The 26,291-nt window shown below is 39.1% G+C and overlaps 1 protein-coding gene across 1 annotated transcript in view; it reads left to right on the forward strand.

The window, feature by feature from the left end:
* LOC150105113 (disheveled-associated activator of morphogenesis 2-like) overlaps window positions 1-26,291 on the forward strand; it is a 575,640-nt gene that overhangs the window by 67,875 nt on the left and 481,474 nt on the right. The window lies entirely within an intron of this gene.

Genomic DNA, 26,291 nt, shown 5'->3' on the forward strand with positions numbered 1-26,291 from the left:
AGCCAACGGCTACAATCCCTACAAAATAGATAAAACAATACATAAGCCCATTACTCTGCCCTCCCCTAATACACAAGAATACAACATGACCATTTCTATTCCCTATATCAGAGGTACATTGGAAAAGATAGCCAATTTATTGTTGAAACATGGCCTTCGCACCACTTTCAAACCTCATGTCAAGCTGGCAACTCTGATCCACTCGCCTAAGGATAAACTTCACCCTTTAGCACACCCAGGAGTGTATGAAGTTCCGTGTGACTGTGACTTGGCCTATTATGGGCAAACAGAAAGATCAGTGAACATCCGCCTGGAAAAACGTGAAAGATACATTCGCTACTATTACTATGGCAAGTCGGGACTGGCAGACCATGCTTTGGACACTCCTTCACACAGGATTAGATGGAGGAAAACGAATGTGCTATTTAGGAGTTGTTATAGATCTGAAAGATTATTTTTGAGTCAGCAATGGCTTTGAAGAATTCTCCCAACCTTAACAAATATGGTTGCATTGATTTGCCAAAAATTTGGGAGACGGTTATCCTAAGAAAAACTCCTGGATAACTGCTGGGTTTTTTTTTTTTTTTTTTTTTTTTTTTCTCGTTAGAGGGGCGCCAAAAATAGGACTTTAGATCTTTCGTCTTTTGCAATTATATTATTCCACTCACTCACTGTCGCGTTTACATGTGTGTTGTGCTCTGATGATGCTGAGTTGAAAATCAGCGAAATATAAGCAAAAGCATCATTGTTGATAAAAGTGTTTGTGGTGTTGTTAATACCGTGAAAAATAAGTCATGGATAACCATCAACACCTATGCTTATCTGTTAGATATACATTAATGATATCAACCAGGGTCTAACATCAGATGTGTAATTATTCTGATGATGTGAAGCTACGCATGGCAATCAGGGATGTTACTGATATTCAGCACTTACAAAATGATTTGAATAGGCTGAAAATTTGAGCAAACAACAATGGGTATCAGTTTAATGTTAATGAGTGTAAAGTTATGCACTTGGCATGATGAGATTTCCTGTAGCATATTATATTCGCAGGGTTATGCCACAAGAAACTGAGGAGGCAAGGAATTTTGGCATATTGGTGGATAGGAATTTGAAGTTCAGAGGTCACATAGAAAAAGTTGCAAATACAACTCAGAGGATAATTGCGATGTTGAAGCGAACCTTCAACATCGCAATTATCTGTGCACCATAATCCAGGTGTGGTGTTATCAAAGCTTTATGAAGAGGCAAAATGACTTCTCCCGAATTCCAAGGGAATAAAGAAGCTGTGGAAAGGATGCAAAGAAGAGTTTAAAAAAATTATATCTGGATTATGGGATTTAGATTATGAGGACAGATTGTGAGTATGTGGATTACAGACTGGTTAACAGGAGAAAGAGGGTTGATATAATAGAGGTTTATAAACTTTTGAATGGGCGTTATAGGATCTGATCTGATGAAATGTTTTGTTATATGTAAGGTTGACAGAGAACACAGGGACATCCAAGAAAGTTAAATTTGTTCACAGTCAAGAAAGAGGTAAGAGCTAGGTTTTTTCTCTCACAGAGCAGTGAGTGAGTGCATCTAGTGTGAATAAATTTAAGAGAAGGTATGACAGCTGGTTTGGGTGATTTATAGCCTTCCTTGATGAGTCCTTGACTCTAAATTAAAGATACCAAGAAATTATATACTTGGTTTAATCCTTTATCCAAGTGTAAGCAAAAAAAAAAAGGTTTGCACTTGAAGTATCCAATAATGCAAAGCACATCTCCTTGCAGACATGTATAATGCCATGCATTATGGCAAGGGTTACTACCCAGACCAGTTTCAACCTTTATTGAGGTCTCATCAGTGGGAGCCAGACCCAGAGGTGATACCAAGGTTGAAGTAAAGCAGAAGTCATATTTTTATATATGAGTTGCCCGAAGGTGTTACACTTTATTATTATAATTATCTGGATTAGAGATAGATAGTTGAAAGTTTTTCCACTTGGTTATATACTATAAATTAAAGATACCAAGAAATTATATACTTGGTTTAATCCTTTATCCAAGTGTAAGCAAAACAAAGTTTGCACCCAAAGTATTTTCGGGGCTGGGGCAACTTGTGTGACACCTTTGGACAACTCGTATATAAAAATATGACTTCTGCATTACTTCAACCTTGGTATCACCTCTGGGTCTGGCTCCCACTGATGAGACCTCAATATATGTCGAAACCGGTCTGGGTAGTGACCCCTCCCATAATGCATAGCATTATACGTCTCCACAAGGAGATGTGTTTTGCATTATGGGATACTAAGGCAAGTGATGTGAAGTCATACCACCTTTACCACAGTTGCCCCAGTCCTCAAAATACTTCAGGCACAAATCTTTTTGCTTACACTTGGATAAAAGATTACCAAGTATATAATTTTTTGAGTCCTTGACTCCCTGGAGGTCTCAGGTAATAATAATAAGGATAACCACTTCAGAGGATATAGTTGAATATTAAATTACTACTTTATAAAGGTATTTAATCTTTGTTAATGTGACATTGTTGCAATTTTGAGAGTAGAAGATGATGGAGAGGCAAGACTGATTGTGATTGAGCAACAAGTATATGTGGCATTGAGTAAATTAGATGTTAATAAGGTTGTGGGACTAGATGATATATCATCACATATATTGAGAGAATGTGCCAGGGAGTTGACCTATGCCTTAGTATATCTGTTCATATCAGTCTTACATTGCATCCAGTTCCAAGAGAGTGGAAGGAAGGTAAGATTGTACTGCTTCATAAGAGAGGTGACAGAACTCAAGCATCAAATTATAGGCTAATCTGTGTGTCAGATGTTGTGGTTGGTGTTGCAGAAGTTAGTGAGAACAAGAATTCAGAAATGGGTTGGCAAAAGTGGTATTGTCTTTGATGGTCAGTGTGGATTTGCTAAAGGGAGGTCATGTTTTAGTAATCTACTTATTTATTCCAACAGGGTAACAGCTGCATTGGACAAGAGAGAGAGAGGGAAAAAAATCAATACACAATAGCATACTCCAATTTTTCAAATGCTTTTGACTGATTATTGCATGATAAGTTGATAGCAGAACTAGAGTGGATCGGTTGTTGAAAGTTTTTCACTTGGTTATAATATAAATTAAAGATACCAAGAAATTGTATACTTGATTTAATCCTTTATCCAAGTGTAAGCAAATAAAGTTTTCGCCTGAAATATAATCAGGACTCTGGGACAACTTGTATATAGAAGCTGATGACTTCACATCACTTGCCTTAGTATATCCCAGAATGCAAAGCACATATCCTTACAGGTATATTAGACCTTTATTGAGATCTTGTCAGTGGGAGCCAGACCCAGAAATGATGCTAAGGGTGAAGTAATTCCAAAGTCATATTTTCATATATGAGTAGTCAAAAGGTGTCACACTTTATTATTAGAATCATCAGCTTCTATATACGAGTTGTCCCAGTCCTGATTATATTTCAGATGCAAACTTTGTTTGCTTACACTTGAATAAAGGATTAAACAAGTATATAATTTCTTGGTATCTTCAATTTTTATTATAACCAAGTGGAAAAACTTTCAACAACTATCAAAGTGTGACACCTTTTGACTACTCGTATATGAAAATATGACTTTGGAATTACTTCAACTTTAGTATCACCTCTGGGTCTGGCTCCCACTGACAAGACCTCTAGAAATGTCGAAACCGATCTAGGTGGGGAACCCTCCCTTAATGCATAGCATTATACATACCCGTAAGGATATGTGCTTTGCATTATGGGATACTAAGATGCGAAGTCATCAGCTTCTATATACGAGTTGCCCCAGTCCTGATTATATTTCAGGTGCAAACTTTGTTTGCTTACACTTGATAAAGGATTAAACAAAGTATATAATTTCTTGGTATCTTTAATTTATAGAGTGGATGGGATTGGATATTAGATTAGTGCATTGGATTGGAGATTGGCTATCTGATAGATATCAGCAAGCTGTGTATGGGGGTACAATATCACGAAAAATAATTCTGCCTCAGGGTGTGTTTTAGGGCTGCTACTGTTTAACCCGCTTGCTAATGATACTGGGGAAGATTTGAATGGGATATTCAGTTGTTTCCAGATAATACAGATTTTGGTGAACTATGAGGAGTAGAGCAGATGTTGGAAACTTACAAGAGGACTTGAATGCACATTGTCTTTACTCTTATTCATCATCTATATGGATCCCATTATGAAAGAAAGTGGTACTATGCGTGATATTAGAATGGAAATGTCAAACTTAGCTCTTTGCTTTACACAGATGATGTACTCCTAAATGCATCTAGTACAAGTCTCCAGGATTCTCTAACTAAATTGAATAACAGCTGTAACAAATATGGCATGAAAATCAGCAATAAAAAGACACCAAATTTATGAAAATAGGCAAGAGCATAGAAAACTTCAGCTACATTCTGAATGGAGATCCTATAGAACAAGTGAAATACTTCAGCTATTTAGGCACAGTTTTTAGTGACGATAGCAGATTAAATCTCAAAATAGACAACAGAATAAGCAAAGCTGGTGTTGTGCGTAGCAGCCAGCTGAATAAATTTATATGGAATAAAAGAGAAATTAGCAAAAACACCAAACTAGCAGTATAAAAGACAGTATTAAAACCAGTTTAAGTTATGGATCTGAGAGTTGGGTTAGAAATAAAACACTTAATCAAAGACTAGATACCACAGATATGAGGCTACTGAATAGAATTAGGAGAGTGAACTGATGGCATCAATAGCAGAATCATATTGAAAATGAAGATATTAAAAAGGAACTTGACATTATTAGCATTCAAGAATATGTCAGCAGAGCTCTAAGGTGGTATGCCCACTTAAATAGAATGGGTGAGGAAAGATTAACCAAACAGGTGTTTGAGGCCAAGATAGCAGGAAGGAGACCTAGAAGAAGACCAAGGTCTAGGTGGATTGATTCAGTTAGAAGTGCATTAGAAGCATGAAATGTTAGAAATGACAATCTTAGATTTCTCATAAGTAATACTGATGTGGAGGAAAATTGTTGATAGGAGATTAATAGTAATGTAAACTTACTCATGTGGTGCTCTTATAGTAACCTGAACCCCCCCCCCCCTTATGGGTACATACATTGTCGGTGCCAGGCTATTTTGCGCCCTAGGCAAAGTTTACAAGTGCGCATAAACTAAAATGTTTCTAATTGACATTAAACAAAATAAAATTGTCTTTCAGGTTAAATTAATAGGTAAATTAATAGGGCTTTTTTATTTTCTTTTTTAATTAATTTGAAAATTCCCTGTTATAATTCATTTACAAAAAAAAAGTTATAAAATACCGAAATTTAATATTTTAAAATGTTAACATTTTAAAATATTAAATTTATAAAATATTAAATATTAAATTTTAAAATCAGAACTCCATGGTGGACACAGGAAGTTAAAGAGGCAGTGAAGGAAAAGAAGAAAGCATATCAAAAGTTTCTGACAAATAAGTCACCTTGTGCTCTTAGAGAATACAGACACAAATGTAAGAACTATTTCCAGAGTGATTCGGCTAACGTAAATAAACAGCGTGGGAGAGTTTCTGAAATGAAGGAAAGAGTGATGTATGGTGACTCGTTATTAAGAGGAGTAATAGATGGGAGTGTAACTAAATCGTACTTACCGGGTGCGAAATTTAAGGATGTAAGTGAGAGTATTAGAGTGCAAAAACAGAGGGTGAAAGAATTAATAATTGTGGCGGGTACGAATGAATTGAAAGGTGATAAATTTTTTATGAGAGAGGACTTGAAAGTATTGTTAAAGGTAGCGAAAGAAAAGAGTGACAGAGTTAGAATGGTGAGTCTGTTACCGCGGTATGACAGAGAGGAGTTTAGAAGGAGGACCATAATTGCAAATGACATTATGCTCAGGTTATGCGGATGGTGTGGTGTGGAATTCGTGGACGTGTGGAATGAGTTTGATGGGCGAAAGGACTTATACAAGATGGATGGCCTGCATTTGAATGGACTTGGTGTGCGGAGACTGGAAAAAGTGTTGCTGAATGAAGTGAAAATGGATGTGCATAACCAGGGAAACTAGAACTACCAAGGAGGGGGGGAAGTGGATATCCAGACATCAGTGAGACAGTTGAGTGTAAAAATGTATATAATGTACCTGAGCCAGCACTAAGGACAAAAAATGGGAATGGGACATTTAGAATAACGCATCAAGGTAGGGGTGGGACAAAGGGATCACTGCAATTCATATACTAATGTCAGGAGTATTAGGAACAAGAAGGAAGAATTTTTGGCCTTGATTGGCTTTTCCTGGCCACAGGTTATTGGCATTAGTGAAACATGGCTGACGGAAGATGATATAGTTAGTGGGATAGAATTTGTAGGTTACAGTATGTTTAGGAGGGACAGAGAGAATAAAATTGGGGGAGGGGTGTTATTGATGATAGCTGATGAACTGCAGCCAAGGAGAATTGAAGTATTGCAGGAGAGTGAAAGAAGCTCATTTGAGGCTATTTGGTGTGAGATTGACACTGGCAGAATAAAATATACAGTTGGGTGCTGCTATAGACCAGGTGATGGAATAGATGGTGGAGATGGTATGCATAAACAAATTGATGAAATGAGTGGAAGGAGGGTAATTATTATGGGGGATTTCAACTATGGTAACATTGATTGGAAGGAGGAGAGGACACGTGAGGAAGGAAATGGATTTTATTCAATTATTAAGGGATAACTATCTGAAACAGCATGTAATTGAAAATACTAGGGGTGTGAGAGTGCTTGACCTAGTAATTCCATCTCAAAATTTGACTGTAATGAATATGACCATGTTGCCACCTATTGGTGAGAGTGATGGGAGGTGGCTAAAGGTGTGCAGTTTGTGATTAAGACAGGGTATATGTGGAAATACCGTGCTAACAAGTATGACAAGCTTAGGAGATTGCTTGGATCAGTGCCATATCATGTACAACTGCAAGGACTGGACGTCGATAGAGCATGGGAAGTGGTCAAAGAGCATTTACAGGAGGTTATGGCTGATTGTATACCTAAGGTCCAAATAGTGAAACAAGTAGGGGTTAAATGGATGAATAACACCATTAAGCTTGAGCTGCAAAAAAAGAAACAACTATGGAGAGAATTTAAAGAAAGGGGTGACCTGCAGGCACACGAACGGTATAAAGTGCAGGCCAGAAGGGTAACGAGTGTGGTAAAAACAGCAAAAGCCGATTATGAAAGGAAACTAGCTATGCAAGCAAAAGAGAATCCCAAACACTTCTTTCAATATGCTGCAAGCAAGGAAAAAACTGTACATGGCAAAATGATTTTAAGGAATGACGATGGTAAAGAGTTCACTGAAGCAGTCGATATAGTGGAGTTACTGAGCGCGCACTTTGCAAAAGTATATCATCCAGGTGGTGACGTTGAAAAAATGAAGGAACTATTAGTTTATACGGGAATTGTGATGAATGAAGAGGAGGTGAATAGTCTATTACAGAACATTAATGTGAATACATCTGTGGGATTGGATGGTATACCGGCACGGATCTTGCATGAAGCGTCTAAGGAATTATCAGTGCCCTTGACCATGTTGTTTAATCTGAGTCGCGGGTCTGGCTTAGTCCCGAAGGTGTGGAAAGAGGCAAAAATAGTTTCACTGCATAAAGGAGGATCCAAGACTATGGTAGCAATTTACCGACCAATCAGCATATCAGGAGTCGTTGTCAAGGTCTTGGAGAAAGTAGTCAAGGGATAAATACAGGAATGGGTTGATGAAAATGAGATACTGTACAGAGGACAGCATGGCTTTGTGAAGGGTAGATCATGCCTCAGTAACTTGCTCAAGTTTTATAACAAGGTGACGGCTGAACTGGATAAGGGAAATGGGTTTACAGTGATACTGCTGGACCTGGCAAAGGCGATTGACAGGATACCACATGGAATTCTAATCCGTAAACTACAACATATGGGAATGGATATAGGGTTGGTGAGATGGATAGCTGGGTGGTTGATGGAGAGATATCAAAGAGTAGTTTATTCAGGAGTAGAGTCCAAAAGACGGCCTGTGACTAGTGGTGTGCCACAGGGTTCTGTTCTTGGACCACTGCTGTTTAATCTGTTCATTAACGATATAGGGAAGGGTCTAAGTGGGACAGTTCATCTGTTCGCTGATGATGCAAAGTTAGGTAGGGCGATAGTGAACGCAGAAGATGTCAAAGTCTTGCAAGATGACTTAGATAGATTAGAGTTCTGGACTAAGGAGAATGGATGTCAATTTAATGTGACAAAATGTAAGGTTATGCATTTCGGAGTGAAAAGATTAGCAGCAGTATACCACATTGGTGGAACTGTACTCCAAGAGATTGATGAGGCCAGGGACTTGGGAGTGTTGGTGGATAGGGAGATGAAGTTTAGGGGGCACATTGCGAAAGTAGCTAAATCAGCTCATCAATTCACTTGGTTGTTGAAAAATACCTTGACGAGCAGAGACAAGCAAGTTATTGTACCTCTGTACCGAGCCTTGATAAGACCTCATCTCGACTACTGTTCCCAGATTTGGTCACCTCGGTTCCTTCTTGATGGGGAGGAGGTGGAGAGGATCCAGAGGTGAGTGACTAAGATGATAGCAGGTCTATGGAATGAACCATATGAGAACAGGTTGAAGATTTGTGGGTTGCAGAAACTAGTTGATAGGCGGAAAAGGGGAGATATGATTGAGACATTCAAATTGCTAAAAGGATTCTATAGGATTAATTCAGAGGATATTTTTGAGATCAGGACTGGTGGTGGGAGAACTAGGGGACACCCATGGAAGCTGGGCAAGAGCATGGTTAGCAGGGGTGTTAGAGCTGGGTTCTTTACTTTTAGAGTGGTAAATGAGTGGAATAAGCTGCCAGAGTCTGTTGTGGGTGCTATGACAGTGAGCGAGTTCAAGGCAAGGTATGATAGATACTGTGAGAATGTTGAACAGTTGTGTGAACATGATGTTTAGTGCCTCCCTCGATGAGTCTAAGGACTCCCTGGAGTAGCCCGTAGTAATAACAATAATAATAAAGAAAGCTAAACACTGTGTAAAACTAGCTAAACAAAAGTCATGGGAGGACTTTGGCAAGAACATAGAAAATAAATATCAAGAAGGTGGCAAAATATTCTGGAGGTTGTTGCAGAAGCTTAGAAATGGAGGAAAGAGTGCTGTAAAAGGAGTTAGAGATGATAAAGGTGACATGAAAATGGGAGAAAAAGATATCCTTGAAGTATGGAGTAACTATTTCGAAAAATTGCTAAATATAACAAGCATTGATAGCATAGTTGTAAAAAACACTCAAAAGGCACACAGTCAGGAATACATATCCATACTTGAAGTAGAAAAAGCCATCAAAGGGTGGAAAGGAAGCATTAGTAGATGATATTTGACCAGAAATGCTGAAGTATGGTGGCATAAAAGTCTTACAGTGGCTGCACTGCATAGTTCAAAAGGCCTGGACAGAGGAGCAAATTCTCGATGATTGGAGTAGAGCGCTCATAGAACCCATATATAAAAAGGGAAATAAAACTGAATTTGAGAATTACGGAGGTATTTCCCTACTGAGTGTTCTGGGTAAGATTTATGCCAGTATACTTAAGAAATGGTTGAGAAGAATTGTGGAAGAAAAGCTTGGTGAAGAACAAGCTGGATTCAGGCCAAATGGAGGCTGTCAGGATCAAATTTTCAATTTATGACAAATAGTTGAGAAAGCATGAGAATATAATAATGATCTGTATTTAAGTTTTGTCGATCTGGAAAAGGCATATGACAAGATGCCAAGACAGAAGCTATTCAATACTCTACAGTTATATAGTGTCAATGGGACATTATATCAAGCAATACTTAGTCTTTATTTGAGTTGTAAGTCAGCAATTAGAATTTAAGGAAGTACAGGAAGATGGTTTAATATTAAATCTGGTTTGAGACAAGGATGTACATTAACCCCTCTGTTATTCATTATCTATATGGATCACATTATGAAGGAAAATGGTATTGAAAATGATATCAGAATTGGAGATGTTAATGTCAGCTCTTTTATACAGACGATGTTATACTTCTAAATAAATCCGCTACAAGTTTGCAAGATTCTTTGACTAAATTGAATAACTGTTGTAATAGATATGGTATGAAGGTCAGCAATAAAAAGACAAAGACAATGAAAATAGGTAGAATGATTGATAATGTCAACTGTGTTTTGAACGGAGAACCTGTGGACAAGTAAAACATTTCAGCTACTTAGGCACAATTTTTAGTAAAGATGTTAAATTACATATGGAAATAGGCAACAGAATCAAGAAAGCTGGTATGGTAGGAAGTCAACTGAATACATTTATATGGAATAAGAGAGAAATTAGTCAAAACACTAAATTAACTGTATACAAGACAGTGTTCAAACCAGTTTTAACGTATGGATCTGAGAGCTGGGTCAGAAATAAAACACTTGACCAAAGACAAGAGACTGCAGATATGAGAGTCCTGAGAAAGATTAGACACATGAACAGATGGCATCAGTGGCAATAGCATATAAAAAACAAGGATATTAGGAAAGAACTTGACATTGTCAGCATCCAGGAATGCATTAGCAGAGCTAATCTCAGGTGGTATGGTCACTTAAACAGAATGGGCGAGGAAAGATTAGCAAAACAAGTGTTCTCTGCCAGGTTAGCAGGAAAACGACCCAGAGGAAACCAAGATATAAGTAAATTGATATGGTACAAAGTGCCTTAGACGATAGAAATATAAGATCTTATAATGTTGGAGTCTTGACAAGTAACAGATTGATTTGGAGGAAAATTGTAGATAGGAAGTTAGTAATGATGTAAATTTTTCATGTAGTACTATCATATCCTGTACACCTCTTGAGGATATCTGTCAAGGATTTGATGATGATGATGATGACATTTTAAAATATTATTTAAATTAAGGGGATATTTAATCCCACATTATTTCAAAGCCGAATAAGAAACTCTAAGATAGAAATCAAAGAGTTTCATGCTGAATATAGCAAGCTATAAAAGTTCTGTGAGTCCAAGCATAAGCAAATACCTGGGTAGTACAATACCGGGCCACTCGTAGTAAAGGTGGATAAAGCTAGGATCACTATTCTTAGTATTAACCCTAATGTAAAACTCATCCTCTTTGCTTACGCTTGTACTCGTCGAACTTTTATAGCTTGCTATATTCGGCATGAAACTCTTTGATTTCAATCTTAGAGTTTCTTATTCGGCTTTGAAATAATGTGGGAGTAAATATCCCCTTAATTTAAATAATTTTTACATCGCTGAAGTGAAGGCTTTTGGCTCTTTATTTCATTAATTTAGTTAACGTTTTAAAATATTTATCTTAACTGTGTTAAGATAAATTTTCCCCCAATAAGGTATTGGGGGAAAATGAAAAACAAGGCAAATCATATACTGAGTAATACTACTGTGGCTAAACCAGTATGCATCCCACAAAATTCACTGCCCATATGTAGGTTATAGGTTATTATTATTATAATTACGGCTATTTTGCCTGCTTCTTCTTCTTCTTCTTCTTCTTATTATTATTATTACTTTATTATTATCAACAGACCTCCATAGAGTCAAGAGACTCATCGTGGCAGGTCCCATTCTCTCATGTACAGCTCATCGTACCTTGACTTAAATGCATTCACTGTCCCTGCACTCACCACACTCTCAGGCAATGCATTCCAGTACTCACCACTCCCCATGCAAAAAATCTCCTCCTCACCCCCCTTTGCTCACAGCCACCTTACACAGCTTCCAGGGATGGCCTCTCTCCCCCTTGTCTCCAAATACTCTATGAAAAATCTCATCCACATTAATCTGGTAATTATCCCGTACCAACTTATACATCTCGATCATGTCTTCCCTCATTCTTCTGTCCACTGGGTCCTGTAATTTGCATTCTCTCAATCTGTCTTCATATTCCACGTTTCAGAGACTAGAACCCAACTTAGTCAGCCATCTCTGAACCTTCTCTAACATCTCATCATCCTTTTGAAAACCTGGTGACTAAATCTGTGCACAGTAATCCATATGCAGCCTGATCAAAGTCTTGTACAATGGAATCAAAACATCCTCACTTCTACATGTCAGTGTTCTCTGCATCATTTCCATGATCCACTGTGTCATCCTCACAATTTCACAAAATTTCAAGTCTCTGTCCACCATAATCCCCAGATCCTTCATCTGAACCTCCTCCAAAATACCCCAACAATCCTATACTCTACATCCCATCTTTGCTTCCCATATTTTAAAACCTTACACTTTGTAACATTAAACTGATATCACCACACTCTGACCCATTCAGACAGTCTATTTAGGTCCTCTTGAACAAAACTACAAGAACTGCTCTACTCCTCATAACTCTCCCCAACTTTGTATCATCTGTTAACAACTTATATCACCATTTAAGTCCTTTCCAATGTCATTTACATACAAATTAGACAACAATGACCTCAAAATAGTCAGAGAAGAAGGGGCCATCCATGGAAGTTGTGTAAGAGTGTGGTTAGTAAGGGGTGTGAGGACCAGATTTTTTGCATTGAGAATTGTGAGTGAGTGGAATGGATTCCAGAATTGGTTGTGAGTTCCCTGACAGTGAATGGATACAATGAGAGGTATGATAGGATTTGTGTGTATGATGATTGATCTGGGTCTCCTGTGATGAGTCTCCGGAATCCATGGAGATACCGTAAAATAATAATAATAATATTATTATTAATAATAATGAAACAGATCCCTGTGACGTGACTTTCCTCTTTTGGGATATCACTCCCGCATGACAAACTATGTTAGATAGTTTGTCATGTGGTAATCTATTGAAAACTTTTGCAAAATTTAAATACACTTCTGCATATGTATCCCCCCCCCCTTGTCTAAGGTATTTATCACCTTGATATAATAAGTAAGAAGATTGCTAAAACATAATTTTCCTTAGCAAACCCATGCTGTCCATTAAAGAGAATTCTACTGCTATCCACCAGTTCTGAATGCTTGTTTTCTCACTAGCTTCTCAAACACTTTGACCACAACTCCAGACCAGCAGATTGCCCTATTATTTGAAGCCTTAGTCTTATCACCTCCTTTATGAAGCAGAACAATTCGCCCATCTTTCTATTCCTTCAGGACTTGGGCTACTCTTAGACTCGTGTTGAAAATATATGTTAAAAGTATTGTTAATTCCCTGGTACATTCCCTCAAGACACGTGGTGGTATACTATCAAGTCCCATAGCCTTGTTGACATCAAGTTTACTCAATTCCTCATATACTTCCTGCTCACTCACCATCAGTGATTTTTAGTGATTTTTCTCCCATTTCCGCTGCTCTCAAGCTCTGCATTATGTTGCAATATAAGGATGGAATACTTTAACGAACTGCTCATTTAACACCTCTACTATATCTTCCTCATTGTTTATCATTCTCCCTTTATCACTGACCAACATCCTCCTCCTATAATCATTCCTCCTTCTACTGGCCACATATTGAAAAAACTCCCTAGGATTGCTCTTAGTGTCCTTTGCTAACTGCTTCTCATACTGCCCTTTACTAAGTATGAGCAGCAGTTACTAAGTGAGTCATCTTCTTTGTTTGTTCTGTGTACTCCTTATGTAACTGGTTATCCTCACTCATCTTGTGCCACCTCCAGAATTCCTCTTTCTTCCAGATTACATGCTTCACTTCTTCAGTCATCTGTTTTACACCTGCCTTATTTAATCTCCTGACCTTCGGAATATACTCAGTCATTGTCTCTGCCAGATAATTCCTGAGTAGACACCAAACAGCATTGATTTCCTTCCCATGCAATTCCTCATTCCATGATATCACTGTAAGCTGCCTCCTGAGTTTGCCATAATCACCTGCTTTATAGTTGAGTGTTCACCAGCCATATCAGGTCTTTCTCGCTAAAGTCCTGATATGGCTGTTGAACACTCAAGTGATCACTTCATGGTCATTTTTACCAACTGGAGGATGATGTAACACTTCATTTTCAGCAATATTTTCTGATGAGATAATCAAATCGAAGATCCTTCATGTATAGTCTCTGTTATGTATACTGTTTAAGGTAGTTATCCTTTAAAAACCCAAGAAATTCATTCTCTTTTGTTCCTGATGCTGTCTTTTCATTCCATCTATATTACCATAATTGAAATCATTGATAATGATCACCCTTTTCTTATTAGCCAGATCAATTTGTCTACACATTTCCTTACACTGCCTTTCACAACCAAGCTATAGAAATAAACATTTCATCCTATCCACCTCCACTTCACACCATACTGCATCAAAACCACTGTCAGTATTTGCTCCTAGCATCTTCATCCTATAGGAACAACATCTCTGCCATCATCAGTTACACTCCTTCTCCTTTTTTGCTTTGTCTGTCTTCGCAAAAGACTACATATCCCTCCATCTCTATTTCTGTCAGAATATCATCCTCGTTCAACCATATCTCACTTATACCAACAATTTTTGGGCAAATGAACTATATCAAATATACAATTTTATTCCCCTTGTTTCAAATACTTGTAACATTTGTAAACATACACACTAGCTTGTTTTAGTTTCTATAACAAGTCCCACTAACCCCACTTCTTGGACATGACTCTTCTACACCCTATCCATTCCTGTCTATCATCATTGATACTATACCCCTCCCCTGACCTAAATATTACTTCCACATCCTTGACAGTCATAATCCTTTCTTGCACACTCACACATCTACTCCTGAAACCATCATCTACACTTTTTATGCCATGTTCCCCTGCCCACCATGACTTCCCTCATTTCCCATCGAGTGAAGGACAGTTCCCCTCTCAGAAATTCTGCTTTTCCTCTTGAAAAATTCCTTAGCTCAGTAACAATAATGACCTTTGTTAGGATCTGAAATGTAGTGGTATATTTGAGCTACACTAAGAAATTTTTTTTTAATTTAATTTTTTTTGCCATATAATTGTGCTTCATTTTTTTCATGCTGGATACAGATATTCTTCAATAGTATTTGCTGTTGTAATTTTGTTAGTTTTGTTCTTGTTACTTGTTTGTGTTTGTATTCCTACTGCTTTCTGGAAAAGGTATCCATAAAGAAGTACATGTCTGCACACAGAAAGGTTTGGTATAAACATTGAGTTCTGTCCTGTTTTTGCCAGTGGATGCATTACAAGAATTGTTTAATGTATGCACCAAAAAATGTGAAAGATTTTTAGTCTGTTAGGATGAACAAAAAGAAGGAAAGTATCAATTTATGTGAAAAAGTGTAATGATAGGCTAGAGTGTTTCCCAACCTTTTTGATGTCGCAACCCCCTGTAGCGAATGTTAATTCACCCTGGTCCCCATAAAATCCAAAATGGAAATTTTTTATATTTTACATATCATAAAGATGAAGTAATAAATTACAATTTTACAACCCTAAATGTGTCATTTATGACAATGCAATGCTGTTATAAATGGAGACATTCGGAACAATATGAACATATCAATTAGGCCAGGTGTGAACAACAGATGTGAGCAACATGATAAGATAAAGTTTAATGAAAATAAACTATCCTGCAGACCACAGGTCGGAAAACGCTGGGCTAGAGCATTTCAAATTAGAGAAAGCATTGCTGGTAGTATGCAGAAATTTAAACAGAGTAAACTGGTAGTAAACAGAAACAGTAGACAGATATTCTCAACCATGTGGAAAGCCAAAATAATGGCTTCCATTGAATGCAGGATATATGACCTGCCTCCAGCAATAGCCAATAATATTCGGTTAGACATGGCCAACATCCTAGTCCATTCTAAGCCTCCCAAAAATAATATCTCACATAAAGAAATCATGGCTCTAAAAGAGCTACACAATGATAACCAAATCAGACAAAGGAAACATGACTGTGGTGATGGATATAACAGAATATGAATGCAAAATGCACTCACTTCTCCACAATATACCAAATTATAGATCAGGATCCCACCAACTCACAAAAGAATAAGGTGTGCAAATTATTGAACAAAGTCACTTCCTGGCCTAAAGAAACAGTCAACAAACTCAAGCCCTTCCATGTTAAAACACCCAGGATATATGTAGCTCTAAAAATTCACAAACAAGATGCACCTTTATGCCCTATTGTAGATAGTATAAACAGTCCTACATATAAACTTGCTAAACATTTAGCCAAACTACTAGCCACTTTCACAAACAATTCTCCCTCTTTTGTTAAAAATTTATCCACCTAAAAAGTATTTTAGAAAACCACACCTTAAAAAGTTCAGACTTAATGGTGAGTTTTGATATCACCTCACTATTTATGAATGTACCATTAACTGAAACCCTTAATTTACTAAATTCACAATTTCCCCCTGATGTATTTCAGCTATTTAAATTCACAGTACAGGCAGGTTATTTTACATGGAAAGGAAAAATATACAAACAATTAGATGGGACAGCTATGGGATTCCTCCCCCCCCTTAGCCAACTTCTACATAGAACATCTGGAAAAGCTAGCTATCAATATAGCCACTCTCAAACCTAGTCTCTGACTACGCTATGTTGATGATGTGTTTGCTATTTGGCCACATGGCCTAGATACATTGAATGCATTTTTAGTGCATCTAAATAGCCAGCACCCAAAAATCCACTTTACAATGTAACTAGAAGCCAATGACTGTCTGCCCTTCCTGGACACTAATCACACATCTTCCAGAAGCTTCCTTATCATTCTTGGTTTATAGAAAACCCACACATACAGGGAGATATTTACACAAACAATCACACCATCACCCTTCTCAACAATATGGTATCTTAAAAACACTAACCCATAGAGCTAGAGCAATTTGTTACAATTACATTGTTCTCACTGCTGAACTTTCTCATCTACGATCTTCCTGACCAATGGCTATAATCCCATAAGATAGATAAAATGCTAAATGCTTTCCAAAAATCTCCCCCCCCCCACTGTCTACCACAGAAGACTACAAAACTGTCACAACCCCATACATTAAAGGCACATCTGAAAAGATATCTCAAGTGCTTAACAAACACCAACTATGCACCATATTTAAACCTTATGTGAAATTGGCAACTCTCATCCATTCACCAAAGGACAGATTCTCTCCTTTATCACATCCATGAAGTGCCCTGTTCATGTCATCAAGCCTACTATGGACAGACAGGAAGAACTGTGGACATCTGCCTCAGTGAACACAAAAAATATATCCGGCACTTTCACTATGACAAGTCAGGTCTAGCAGACCATGCTTTGGATACCCCCCGCAGAGAGGATCAGTTGGAAAAAACCAAAAGTGCTGCACAGAAGCTTTTACAAGTCAGAGAGGTTGTTCCTGGAATCAACAGAAGCCTTGAAACATACTCCAAACTTCAACAAGTATGGCTGTATAAATCTACCAAAGATTTGGGAGACAGTCATCCTAAGACCAAATTAATACCTACTTTCTCTCTCATTTTTTTTTTTTTTCCAACTTAGATGCCGCCTAATTAGAACTTTAGTCTTTGTGTTGCATGCTACAATTGCTCATACTAGTCCCCCTGTTACACAAGATTGCGGTTGTCTCGCCAGTGTAACAAACTGTTTGTGTGCTCTGAAGATGCTGGATAGAATACCAGCGAAATATTAGCAATTAAGTCAATAAATAGTTATTTTCTTATCAATCTGTGTTCGCATCTATACCATTAAAATCCAATCAACAGTAGACAGGTATGATGACAAAGGGAATGGAGTGGAAGAGATTAGGCAAGAGTTGATAAAACTGTGAAACAAATCCATAGAATCTGGAAGATGAGATTAAACATCTAAAGAAGAGATTGGCTGATGCAAATGAGAAGGAGGAAGTTAGTATTATGAAGAAAGAGTCAAAGGATAAACACATATTATTCTATGGGGCTTGATCATTAGAGGTGTGCTTTTCAGAGAAGGAAAGAGTGGGCATCAGAATTAATAGTAGTTGTGGGCATGTATGACTTAGATGGTGAAAAAAGGAATGTTGCTAAAGACTCGAGGAAGTTGTTTGAAGGAGGTAAAGGCTAATAGTGTTGTTGGGAAATTCATTAGTGTGTTGCTCAGATATGATAATAGTGAGTTGAGGAGAGCAGAGATGATGAATTACAAGATGGCTGAGTTGTGAGGCAAAGGGGGCTCATTTTGCAAATTTGTAAGATGAGAGAGCGGTATGGGAATGCTAGCAGACGAGAGGATGAAAACAGTAGGAGAGATGGAATGAGAGAGAGATATGCAAGTGCTAGAAGAGGAGAGAATAGAAACAGTAGGAGAGATGGAATGAGAGAGAGATATGGGAATGCTAGAAGACGAGAGGATGCAAACAGTAGGAGAGACGGAATGAAAGAGGGATATGGCAGTGCTAGAAGTAGAGAAAATGGAAACAGTAGGAGAGAGGGAATGAGAGAGATGTACGGGAGTGCTAGAAGAGGGGAGAATGGAAACAGTAGGAGAGAGAGGTATGAGAATGCTAGAAGAGAGAATAGCAGTAGAAGAGAGGGAATGAGAGACCTATGGGAATGAAAGAAGAGGAGAAAATGGAAAAAATAGGAGAGAGAGAATGGTAAGAGGTATAATGTATGGTGACTCAATGATCCGTGGTGTTCAAGATAGGATGCGTGAGGAGTGTTTGCCAGGAGGAACAATAGAAAGGGAGGTGAAAGGGTGGATGAGATGATTGTGATGGTAGGAACAAATGACTTGAGTGGTAATGAAAGTCGAGCAGCGAGAAATATGAGATTTTTGCTTGAGGCTGTACGGAAGAAGACAGAGAGAGAGGAAAAATAGTGTGCGTGTTGCCTAGGTATGATAATGATGAGCTGAGCAGAAGAGCGGTGATATTGAATGGCATAATAGCAAGAATGTGTGACAAGAGAGGACTGGTATATGTGGATGCTTGGAGTGCGTTTGAGGAAAGAGAGGAATTGTATGCGAGAGACCGCTTACATTTGAATGAGGAAGGACGTAGGCATCTGGAGAGATTGCTGTTCTGAACGAGTAAGTGTGTCCCAGGGAGGATGATAGCAGGGGTGGCCTCTTGTGGGAATGGATATTTGGGAGAAGGGAGACGATGTCAGGTAGCACTGAGCCCAGTGGAGTCTAGAAGGGATAATGCTGGGTATAGAAACAATGGCATTTACATGCTTTATACTAATGCCAGGAGTATCCGGAATAAGGCAGAGGACTTGGTGGTGCAGATAGCATCAGCCTGGCCAAAAATTATTGGGATCACTGAGACGTGGTTGACAGAAGGGGATATAATAACAGAAATAGAAGTTGCTGGGTATAGCATTTTTTGTCAGGATAGGAGGGGAAAGCGTGGTGGTGGGGGGGTACTGCTTATGATAAGTGATGACCTATGTCCTCTAAGAGTGGAGACTTTGGAAGGAAGTGAGACAAATGATTTTGAGAGCATATGGTGTGAGGTAGAGGTAGGCAAGACGGGATATTTAATGGGGTGTTGCTACAGACCCAGGAGCACAGAGGATGGGGACCAGGAGATGTTTAGACAGCTAAGTTTGGCAAGTGCAAGAAGAATGATTGTTATGGGAGATTTTAACTACAGTAGTATAAATTGGAGAGAGGAAGATGCATGTAGCAATAAGGGAATGGAATTTCTAGAATTCTTGAGGGACAAATGTCTTAGGCAACATGTAACAGAGGGAACAAGAGGTTCAAGAGTTTTGGATTTGGTTATAGCATCAGAAGAGTTGATAATAACTGAGATGACATCTCTCCCACCAGTTGGAGAGAGTGACCACCATATGGTTTTGACTTGGAAAATGAATAGACATGCAGGAGTATCAAAGAGACGGGAACTTATGTGGAATTATAAAGCAGGTGATTATAATAGTCTTAGACGTCAACTTTGGGAAGTTTCATGAAGGGAGGAATTGGAAGGCTGGGATATCATTAGTGCGTGGGAAATTGTGAAAGAATATTTGCTAGCAGTAATGGTAAGTTGTATACCATGAGTGAAGAAGAGGACACAATTTGAAGTAAAGTGGATGACAAACAATATTAAACAGGAATTGCATGTGAAAAAGAGGCTATGGAAGAGATATAAGGAGACAGGTGAAGAGAGGATGCATGAAGAATATAAGACACAGGCCAGAAGGGTGACTAGTGTGGTACGGAATACGAAACTGGAATATGAGAGGAGGTTGGCCCTAAGATCCAAAGAAAATCCTAGGGAATTTTTTAGCTATGTCGCCAATAGGAGGAGAAATGACTGTGGAAGAATGATATTGTGGGATAAAAATGGGAATAGAGTGACTGATGCAGAGAACATAGTGAAATTGTTCAATGAACATTTTATTGGAGTATTTCATCCTAGAGGAGTCAGTTTTAATGCTAGAGGGATAGGGCTGGTTCGAGGTTTAGAGGTACAGGAGGAGAGTGTGTTTCAGATACTGAGTACTCTGGATGTCAGTAAAGCTTTGGGACTGGATGGTATTTCACCACGAGTTTTGAGAGAATGTGCTAGGGAACTGACAGTGCCTTTAACCTGGCTTTTCAATGAAAGTCTGGCTTCGGCAAAGGTGCCCAGGGAATGGAAGGAAAGTAAGATAGTCCCATTGCATAAGGGTGGTAACAGACTGGAAGTGTCTAATTATAGGCCAGTGTGTGTGTCATCAGTAGTTGTTAAGATCTTGGAGAATGTAGTGAGGGACCAAATACAACATTGGGCAGATGAGGGTAATGTTATCTGTGAGAATCAACATGGATTTGTGAAAGGGCGCTCTTGTTTTAGCAATATGCTAGCTTTTTATAATAAAGTTACAAGAACATTAGATGAGGAAAAGGCATATACTGCAATTTTCTTAGACTTTGCAAAGGCATTTGACAGGGTGCCACATGATAAGCTGATCTTTAAGTTGCAGCACATGGGTCTGGATGTCAGATTGGTCAACTGGATTTAGGATTGGCTGTCTGATAGGTATCAGAGAGTTGTGTATGGTGGAGCAGTTTCAAGGAGGCAGAGGATTACAAGTGGGGTCCCACAGGGCTCAGTACTAGGACCTATATTGTTTAACCTTTATATCAATGACATTGCCAGTGGATTGCAAAGGGATATTCAGTTGTTTGCGGATGATGCGAAGCTGGGAAGGATTATTAGTAATAGTGCAGATGTGGTGGTCCCTCAAGAGGATTTGAATAAGCTAGATAGATGGGCAAATGAATGGGGATGTCAGTTTAATGCAGCAAAATGTAAGGTCTTGAGGTTTGGGAAACATCGATGGGATGCAGCATACTCTATGGGAGGAATTATGCTGGAAGAAGTAGGGGAGACAAGTGATGTGGGGTTGATGGTTGATAGAAACCTGAAGTTTAGGGGACATATTGCAAAGGTGGTGAAGGTAACACAGAGGATTGCTGCAATATGAGAAGGACACTGACCTGCAGAGATAAGAGGGTTATCATTCCGTTGTATAAGTCTCTGATCAGACCACACTTGGACTATTGTTCTCAGATTTGGTCTCCAGGATTTGAAGGGGATAAATTAACTGAGGATAGGATACAAAGATGGATGACAAAGATGGTTTCAGGACTGTACAAGGATAGTTACGAGGATTGGCTGAGGGAATGTGGACTGCGGAGTTTGGTGTATAGAAGAAGGAGAGGTGATATGATTGAGACTTTTAAACTGTTGAGAGGTGGTTACAGGGTTGACACTAGGGAGTTCTTTCGCTTGGTTGAACAGCGGGAAGGAGTGATGACAAGAGGCCATCCCTGGAAGTTACGAAAGGAAACTGTGAGCAAGAGGGTGAGGAGTGGTTTCTTTGTGTGGAGGGTGGTTGAACCATGGAATGCATTGCCTGATGGAGTGGTGAGAGTGAGAACAGTCAATGAGTTTAAGGAGTTGTATGATAGACTTTGTGTTTCTTGGGGGGGGCCTCCCTAATGAGTCTTTTGACTCCACGGAGTTCTGAATAATAATAATAATAATAATTATAATAACCTCAGTAACGCAATAGGAAACACGACAGTATGTTGCGCCCTTCAATCGGAAAAGGCCTAAGTTCGATTCTCGTTGTGATTGGAGGAATCTTTATATGGGTTTTTTCAGTTGAAGGTGAGTTAGCTAATCTCATACAGAGGTAGCAGTGTTTTTCTCATGGAAACTCAGGTTTTTCATCCCACATACAGACAAATCGGCCTTCAGGACACATGCAATTTAGAGACAAAAAAATACTAGTGGTGGTGTGCAGAAGATGGCATTGGTGTAGATGTTGGAGACAAATGGGAGTGGTGGAGATGGAGAGTTGTAGAGTATATGCCCTACCTGAATGAGTCTTTGGACCTCTTGGAGGTGTCATGAAATAATAATAATATTAATAATAATAATAATCAAAAGCATTTGATAGATGACCAAATGATAAGTTGGTGTACAAGTTGCAAAGGATGGGAATAGATAGTATACTGTTAGATGGATTGAAGATTGGCTCTCTGAACAATACTAACAGGTAGTGTATTTTGGAGCAGTATCTCAAAATGGAGGGTAACCAGTGGCATACCCAAGGGTTCTGTTCTTGGGCCATTGCTGTTTAACATGTTTATAAATGATATATCATGTGAACTGACTAGAGATCTTCAGTTGTTTGCTGATGATGCAAAGTTGGGGAGAATTATAAGTAGAATTGCTGATGCTAATTCTCTTCAGGAAGATTTGAATAGACTTTTGACTTGGAGAAAGGAGTGGGGTTTAGTTTTAATATTAATAAGTGCCAAGTGTTGCATTTTGGAGTGCAGAAATATAAGGCTGTGGCATAATAATTATTGCTTGTTGATACTGGTTGACAATTGTGATAGCTGAATGACTGTTGCAAAGGATCCAGTGGACCTTGGCCCTTCCCATTATGCATAGCATTATACACATCCAAAAGGGTGCGTGCTTTGCATTATGGGATACATACTAATTCAGCTGATGTGAGATCATTGGCCTCTATATGCAAGTAGCTCAGTCGTGAAGATACTTCATGTGCAAAACATTGTTTCGCTTACTTGGATAAAGGATTGAAACCAAGAATAGAATTTCTTGGCATCTTTAATATATAGTGGAATTATTGAATGACCACTTTATCACCATATATCACAAAGGATGCTGTGCAACGTGGAGAAGGGACAAGTATTAGAAAATGGAAGTGAAAGAATCAGAGGTGTATCAGGTGTGGACTGGATTAGATGTAAATAAGGATGTGGAAAGAGATGACATATCACAATATAATGTTAAGTTTCTTCCCTAACAAGGAAAGAAAGGCATAATAGCCACTTCACAAGCATGGTTCTTGGACAGAACTTTCCAATTTTAGAACAGTGTATAACTCCAGTTGTAGTCAAGGTGTTGAAAAGATTGGTCAGGAATAGAATACAGGATTGGTTTGATGGACATAGGATTCTTTATGATGATTAACATGGATTTCTAAAGGAGGGCTTGTTTTAGCAATTCATTTGCATTTTATGATAAGGTAATGAGTGTGTTAGATTAGGGAGAATCATATACAGTGATATTCTTATAGTTTGCAAAGGCATTTGATAGATTACATCATGATAATTGGATGTTGAAGAGCATATTGATAAATAAATATAGAGAGGTTATTATCCCTCTTTATAAAGCTATGATTCAGTGGTGATTCTATGATTTATAAGGCTATAAGCCAGTGGTGACTACTGTGCACAGATTTAGTCACCTGCATTTCTAGGGGACAAGGAGGTGGTGGAGAAGATTCAGAGACGATTGACCAAGCTCATGACAGGCCTGCGGAATGATCTCTATGAAGATAGATTGAAGGTGTGTTAGCTGAGAGGAAAGGAGAGACGATATGATAGAAACTTATTTTCTATCATATCGTCTCTCCTTGCCTCTCAGCTAACACACCTTCAATCTATCTTCATAGAGATCATTCCGCAGGCCTGTCATGAGCTTGGTCAATCGTCTCTGAATCTTCTCCACCACCTCCTTGTCCCCTAGAAATGCAGGTGACTAAATCTGTGCACAGTAGTCACAGATTTAAAGGGATCTAAATGCTATAAGATTGACATCAAAGAAATTTTTATTCCCTTATAAATTTATAAACTTAAATAGGTTCTTTACTTGGAGAGTGAAGAATAAGTGGAATGGATTGCCAGAGATGGTTGTAAGCATACAACAATGAATAAATTTAATGAGATGTATGATAGGTACTGCGTTAATGGATAGTGTGGATCTCCTGTGATGAGTCTTTTGAATCCATGGAGTACCCATGTAAATAATAATAATAATAAGTTGGTGTACAAGTTGCAGAGGATGGGAATTAATAGTATATACACTCATAAGCAGCTGAATTAGAGATACCTGCCTAGTAGCAGGTAGCACCCCCTTTCGCCTTGATGACAGCGGTGATGTGGCGTGGCATGGACTCCACAATGCACGGAGATAGGTCGGAGCAGGGTCCAGGGCACGTATATCTCTCGACAGCATCCCAGATGTGTTCAGTTGGATTGAGGTCAGGGGACCTCGGGAGCCAGCCAAGCATCCTCATGTCTGCGGAGTGTTCATCCACCCACTCAGCCACAATTTGGGAGTGGTGGGCCGGTGCATTGTCTTGCTGTAGGTACTGGTCTCCTGCAGGGTGCTGTAGGTGCAGAAATGGATGCACATGATCTGACAGCAGGTCCCTGTATCGTTCATCAGTGAGGGATGATGGTAGATGTTCCAGGGGGACCCATTTCATCCCACGTAAACAGTCCCCATATGAGGATACCACCACCACCACCACCGGCCTGAACTGTACCCTGCTGGCACGAGGGAGCCATCGCTTCATGTGCTTGGCGACACACTCGTACCCTGCCATCGACATGTACCAATGGGTGCCTTGACTCATCAGTCCAGGCGACCTTTTTCCATGCGTCGAGGGTCCAATGGCGGTGTTCCTGTGCCCATGCTAATTGTTGTGGCTTTGTGATGTGCAGTGAGCAGAGGTACCCTAGTTGGGCAGTGGCTTCTGTACCTCATAGTGAGGAGATGGTTCTGGATGGTGTTGCTGCTCACATGTTGTTGTTGTCCAGCATTGAATTGGCGAGTGATCTGCGGCACTGTGGGCTGTCTATTCGCTGTTACCATCCGAGCTAGTCGACGGCATCCCCTGTCATCGACACGTACACCATGGCAGTTTTCCCTGGCGGCTGTGTTTTTACCAGATTCCATGTACTCGTGGTACACTCTTGACATAGTGGCAGTGAAAAGCTCAGTGCCTGCACGACTTCGGAGATGGAGTGTCCCATATGTCTGGCTTCGACTATCTGGCCGCGATCGAATTTGCTGAGATCTCAATTCTTCCCCATTCTGTGCTCGACTATTACTCAGACGGTCGGTACAAGGTCTGACGACATCCCCGTGATGTGCCACGTGGAACTATTCCATTCGCCAGGGCGACCACAGCACCATTTCGCCAACACGGCAGATATCTCTAATTCAACTGCTCATGAGTGTAGATTAGATGGATTGGAGATTGGTATTCTGAATGATACCAGAAAGTTGTGTATGATGGATATGTGGTATGTCCTAAGGTTTCTCTTCTTGAGCCCTTGCTGTTTAACTTGTTTGTAAATGATATAATCACGTGGATTGACTGGGGATCTTCAGTTGTTTGCTGATGATGCAAAGTTGGGAGAATTTAAGGAGCACTCCTATATTAATTCACTTCAGGAAGATTTGAATAGACTGGAGAAATGGGTTTGGAGAAATGAGTGGTGTTGTAGTTTTAACATTAATAAATGTAAGACATTGCATTTTGGATTTCAGAAAAATCAAGCTATGTACTATATTGATGGCATTATACTGCAGCAAGTGGATGATATTCGAGATCTGGGAGTGATGGTTAACAGTAGACAGAAGTTTAAAGGGCATATTGCAAGTGTTGCAAAGACTGTGCATCATATTGCCACTATGATCAGATGTACACTAACCTGCAGGGATAAGGAGGTGGTTGTGCTACCCTAATAAAGCGAGACAACACTTTTACTGTTGTGCTCAGATTCGAACACCTGGTTTTCATTGTGATGTGAAAACATTGAAGAAGGTCCAGACATGAGTGACTAAGGCTCTGGAATGTTGGCTGTAGAGAGAAATTAAAGGAATGTGGATTACAGAGTTTGATGGATAGGAGGAAAAGAGGTGATATGCTAGAGATGTTTACGTTAGTAAGGGGATTTTAGCAGATTAATCCAGAGAGGATTATAAAAAGAGTAAAAGGTGAGAGGGGAAACACTTGAGGCCATCCCT

The sequence above is a fragment of the Typopeltis vanoorti genome, chromosome 7, assembly GCF_054136105.1.
Source record: "Typopeltis vanoorti isolate ZY-2024b chromosome 7, IOZ_Tvanoo_1.0, whole genome shotgun sequence".
NCBI classification, from domain to species: domain Eukaryota; kingdom Metazoa; phylum Arthropoda; class Arachnida; order Uropygi; family Thelyphonidae; genus Typopeltis; species Typopeltis vanoorti.